Source organism: Bombyx mandarina, chromosome 11, assembly GCF_030267445.1.
Source record: "Bombyx mandarina strain Sakado chromosome 11, ASM3026744v2".
NCBI classification, from domain to species: domain Eukaryota; kingdom Metazoa; phylum Arthropoda; class Insecta; order Lepidoptera; family Bombycidae; genus Bombyx; species Bombyx mandarina.
Window position 1 is genome coordinate 1,006,639 of NC_143218.1, and position 6,310 is coordinate 1,012,948.

The following is a 6,310-nucleotide window of genomic DNA, read 5'->3' on the forward strand; positions in this document are numbered from 1 at the left end:
ATGTACGTTCCCTGAAGACTTGGAAATAGCTAGATTTCGATGACTTTTTTAGAAAAGCTATAGATTTTACTACCACTAATGCTATCAAGAAAATCAGAAATAAAACAATGTCGTACGCTTTTTTCGATTCCCGAAATTTCTGTAAATTTGTCGCGCTATGCCAATATTGATTTTTTAACAAATGAAATAGACCGATTGAATTTGATTAAGCGAAGTCGAGGAGTTTTCTTGTTGACAACTTAGAAAACACCCCCTCCCCGTATTATAAATGTCTAATAATAATAATAAAAATTTATTTTCTTTTTCAGAGCATGGTAATTTTCGTCATTACTTTAAACTAATCGCAACTATTTTGGGATAATTTATCTAAAAAATTAAAACATACCGCGACTTATATAATTTTTCTGAGACCATTTTGTGTATTATTGACGTGTGTTTGACTGCTATCAAGAAGTTATTAACGTTAATACCACCACAACGCTGGAGATCACGCCTCTTTATGCCACGTTTTTGCGACAGGAATAGGCACTATGCTTTACCCTGCTAGAAAAAAATCAGGAATGAGGAGATTCGTAGGAAAACCATGGTGACTGAAATAGTCCAATCGACTGCGACGTTGAAGTGGCAGTGGACAGGCCGCATTGCTCGTCATCAGATAGCCGCTGGGGCCGAAAAGTTCTCGAGTGGTGGCTCCGAAAGACGTAGCATGGTTAGGCCTCCCACACGGTGGACTAATGACCTATTGCGGTTAGCGGGGATCCGCTTGATGCAAGCAGCGCAGGACAGGTTGAGGCTTAGGAGAGAGAGGCCTATGTCCAACAGTGAACGTCTGTGGGCTAAAAGATAGATCACACGGGCTTACTGTGGTGGTAAGACCTCTTTTGAGTCCGCACGGGTAATTACCACCACCCCGCCTATTTCTACCGTGAAGCAGTAATGCGTTTCGGTTTGAAGGGTGGGGCAGCCGTTGTAACTATACTGAGACCTTAGAGCTTATCTCAAGGTGGGTGGCGCATTTACGCTATAGATGTCTATGGGCTCCGGTAACCACTTAACACCAGGTGGGCTGTAAGCTCGTCCACTCATCTAAGGAATAAAAAAAAATGCCCTAGAGCTGTTAGGTCTCCTTCAGAGGTGCTCGGGCCGCTGTTGAACCCTGTTCGCCCACCTTCCCAGGTCTTTCCTTTCCTCCTGAAAAGGTCTTCGAGCTATGATTTTTTTTTCATTGCCTAGATTTGTGGACGAGCTCATTTAACATTAGTTAGTTAACATTCAAGGAACGATTGGTTGGATGATTGATGATTGACGAATTATTGGTTGATTGATTGAGCGATAACGTCCCCTCTACGAAAAACCCGGCTATGGAACTATTTACCATCCGGCTATGGAATGAGCTCCCCTCCACGGTGTTTCCCGAGCGCTATGACATGTCCTTCTTCAAACGAGGCTTGTGGAGAGTATTAAGCGGTAGGCAGCGGCTTGGCTCTGCCCCTGGCATTGCTGAAGTCCATGGGCGACGGTAACCACTCACCATCAGGTGGGCCGTATGCTCGTCTGCCTACAAGGGCAATAAAAAAAAAACTCTCGGTTTTCGTTTGGGTATATGCCAATATTATATTTTAATTAATTAATAGTGTTATATTTTTGCAGATAATCGTAAGTAAAATCTGGTATTATACAGGAGTAGCTGGTATAATAGACGATAGGCAGCGGTTTGGATCAGTCTCCAGCATGTTTGACGTCGTTGAACGAAGGCTTTTTATCTCATCATTAGGTGAGCCGTATGCTCTTTTGCACGTGGGGACAATAGTGTGCATTGTTAAAGACTTCGGTCTATTTTGATAGATCACTCTGAATATTATAACCCATAGCCCATTGAGTTTCTCACCGGATCTACTCAGTGGGTCACGATTCCAATCTGGCGGAAAGATTCAGCGTTGCGCTGCTCTTGCTAGAGCAGATGGTTGCAAACTCATCCAGGGTGAGCCCCGTGAGCTCACCCACGCTTTTAGTAAAGCTAGTAAGTATAACCCTTTGAGGTTATTAGCAGTGAGTAGGAAAAATAAAGTTAATAGTAAATAGTACACCCCTGCATGTTCGTGTTATTCATTTGTCCCTACCCTCGTTCTTATATTAAATGTTAATTTCTCTCTCCAAATCTAAGTGAAGTCGATATTTTTTGTTATTTTTTTTGTAAACCGTAATTAAAATACTATTTTAAATTTTACAGGCAACGGTGAGTTTACAGTTTAACTGTTCAAATAATAGTCGTAAAACTAAGCAAGGGAATAACTTTTTACAGTTTAATTAACATATAAAAAAAATTATAAGCAATTTACATAAATATTGCAAATTTTCATATTTATTAATCAGAAAAGTTACCTTAGTACAACTTAAAACAGATTGATAATTAATAGCATCAATAATGCTACTTAATCGGTTAAGTTAATCATTGGTACGCCTGCGACTTCACTCGCAACGAAATGCAATTTTATTCATCATATAAGGCATATGACGATTCAAAAAGCTAACTACGTAAGATAATTTTAGGTGTATACACATAAACCCATTATATTTATAGAGATTTCACATCAATTCGACCCAAAGGTTCAAAAGATAATAATCCTTGTCACTAGCGCCATCTATCCGTCGCTAAGATTCTATGTTCGTCGCATGGGTCATGTCACTCTTTTTAAGTGTGAAAAGTTTCATATCAAATGGGCTCACGTTTCTTGTGTTTTAGTAGTTTCAATATAAATACACTCTCTTTTATTAATGGAGGTGTGAAAGACAGAAATAGAGTAAGTAGTTTAAGAGACATTTTCGCAACTTTGCAGCCGTTTAAGTAAAAAAGCCGCTTAAAGGTTAAAATTTGGAAAAACTATCATAACAAAAAAACTTCTTGAGCTATTTGAATGTGGTAAACATAATCAAGTTCAATTAAAGACATCGAACTGTTGATGCTGATACCAAATAAAAGTAACCTTTAATTGCAAAGACAAAAGTCGCGTATTAAGCCAAACTGTCGCTTATACCAAATCCTCATCATCATCATCATTCTCCTGCCCTTCTCCCAGTCACCTGGGGTCGGCGCAACATGTTTTCTCCTTCCATACTCCTCTATCGTATACCATTTCTTCGCTCACTCCCTTACACATGTCGTCTTTCACGCAATCCATCCATTTCTTCTTAGGTCTACCTCTTCCTCTATATCCTTCCACATTCATAGTTAACAATCTCTTACCAACCTTTCAACCCGCAATATACATATCGACGCTTGAAAGGCAAACGTGACTAAGCGACAATGCGTGAAATTTACATTAGACTAAAATTTAAAGTGGAAATACCTGGAAAAAAATTAATTTTAACGAATCTAGCTGTAGGATTTAATAGATCTAGAAATATATTTTTTTGTGCATCGAATATGGTTATTGCCTATCATTTATGTACAAAGCAGTTATTGTCGCTTAAGCACGTTTGCCTTTCAAGCGTCGATATATTCTTTGCTACGCTAAATCGAATTGAAGTTGCGTCATCCCCATGACATTATCGTTGCAGTATTGAAAGCTTCGAGATTAAAGACCGCCTCCAAAGTGGGTGATCATTACGACACCACAGTGCAGTGCACCTGCGAGGACTGCGAACTGACGGACGTCCTCTGCAACGGGGAGAGCGTCCTGGCCAGCGGACGGATAACCGTGATACCCGGGAAACTGATCAGCTTCAACTTCCCCAGGTGCGGTTAAGTTTTATTGCCCAGACGGACGGGATGGTGTCATTCACGTAAACGCCACGACAAACAATGCAGAACCGACATTGCATTGTGTAAATTTGTGCAATTGCATAACGCCTTCCCGCTTGCTTTGATGGTTCAAAATTGGGAGGAAATAATTTTTTTCAAGTACCTTTTAGTTTAACCATAGTTAATTTTAAACCATAGTTAAATTTTCAAGAGATTATCGGAGCGTATAAATGACGCCACCTTGAGAAGTTAATTCTAAAGTTCGTGGTATACCACTATATATATATATGTATAGCCCTTATGTGGTATAATAGCCTTAGCCCTATATATAGTATAGCCCTTATAAGGGCTATCCCTTAATACTTGCAGGTGTGCAGTTGTCGTTCACCTCCCCGAAGGCTCGACCTCCTTCATAGACCTCAACCAAGGTTCGACATAGACCTTCCCAAAGTTCGACAAGATATCCCACATAGTTCGACATAGACTTCAACCAAGGTTCGACATAGACCTTCCCAAATTTCGACCAGATCTCCCCCAAGGTTCGACGTAGACTTCAACCAAGGTTCAACATAAACGTCCCCAAAGTTCGACGTAGACCTTTGACAAGGTTAAAAACAGTGACCTGTCCTCCAATGCCAGCGATCTTCAGCAAGGCTCCTGTCCACCTCATCAGTTTCCTCACTCGCTTGACAATTAACATTGATTGACCCGTTGCAGCTTCGAAGACACAAACGCCTGCGTGTATTTGGGCGTATTCAAAAAAGACGATCGATTATACAAGAAAATACTAGCCGTCATAGAAAGTGAGTTTTCATTAATGAAAATAAACTCTATTCGCTTGGGAATATATGAAAAATAAATTTTGTTAAAATGGGTGGACGAGCTTACGACTGTAGCCCATAGACATCAACAAAGTGCCGCCACACGACTTACGACACGAGTTCTAAGTCTCCGTTGTTACAGTACAACGGCTGCCTCGCTCTTCAAACCGAAACGCATTACTGCTTCACGGCAGAAATAGGCAGGGTGGTGGTACCTACCCATGCGGACTCACAAGAGGTACCACCACCAGTAAATGTACTCATAGCTCGGACTTCAATGGGAGAACAGAACGCGGTGAATAAATTTGGACATACATCATCGTAAACACTTACTGGGCCCTGGCGTAACTCCTAGCATTAGCTGAACCGAAGACTAATTTTAAGCTTTTAATGTGTCCTGTTTTTTTTTTCTTTATAAATCCGATTTCATAACCCTTTCAGGGCTGAGCTTATTTTCACGTATTTAGCAGAAATAGCCAAAGGATTTTTGAAAAAAAAGTACCTTTTAAATTCACAGAAATTTTAAATGGTCATTTATAGATGTTATTTTAACTTATTAAAATAATTTTACGTGCGCGCGACCATCCGTACAGGTCGATACCTATATTCAAACTGCGTAATAGTCGATATTCCGACGCACTTTAAACGCATTAATAGAGAGTCGATCTATCGACGACTCGCGCTCAAAGGGTTAAGTTCGGTTCTTAAAATATCATATTAAATTATTGTTAAAACTACTTTAGAAAAAAACGTAAACAGTAAATTGCCCGAAACATTAAAAACAATTTCACAACGATAATAATCAAAACGTAAAAGTATTTTTAATTGTGTCTGTTATCCGCAAAAATCGATTAAAACACTATATTATTATTTTATTTCGCAGATAGCTGTAAGTATTTTAAATATATTCGTGTTTTTAATAGTACAGAAAGCATACATACATACATATATTTTTAAAATGAATGCCCGAACTTTACCAAGACCGTGTCGCGCGGAACCTTATTGGCGTGACGTCATTTGGGGCCATAATAAACTAATGATAATACGCATCTTTTTATTATCGATTGAAAACTTCACTCGTGTCAAGCACCGGTGACCAGAAGCGTATCTAGCCCACGCAGCATCTGTGTGCAATCATTTTTCAAGCGCCCTCTAGTGAGCGCGCTGTCAAAACGGAACAGCACAAATGTAACGGGTTCATTGACAGTGCCGATACCGGCGCCCAATAACGCTCGTCAGCGACGCTGATGTCATCAAATTGTATAAACAACATGGCGCAGTGGCGAGACCCTCCGAGAACCTTAGAGACTCTCCGAGACCCTCCTAGAACCTACTAAACCCTCCGAGAACATCTGAGAACTCTACGAGAATCTACGAGAACCGTCGAGAACTCTATGAGAATGTCACCAATGCTGGCGTCACACCTTTTAAAAACACCACCGATCCTCCACCTCCATTACATCCTCCATCTCTGCTAATCCTTTCTCTCCGTGATATATCCCATTTCGTGCAAAAATATGTTCATTACGATTTTTATTTTGGTTATTTATGTCATAAAACAAATTTTAAAATATATCTTTCACGTTTACAGCCCCTGGTAAGTTTTAATATTACATAATATTTAGATTCTGGATAAATGAAAACCCGTTAGCCAATGGGAATTCGTTGCGGCCTGAATGATAAGACGCCCGGTGCGTTCGTATTGAGCGACGCGACCGTGCCGAGGTTCGAATCCCGCAGGCAGGCA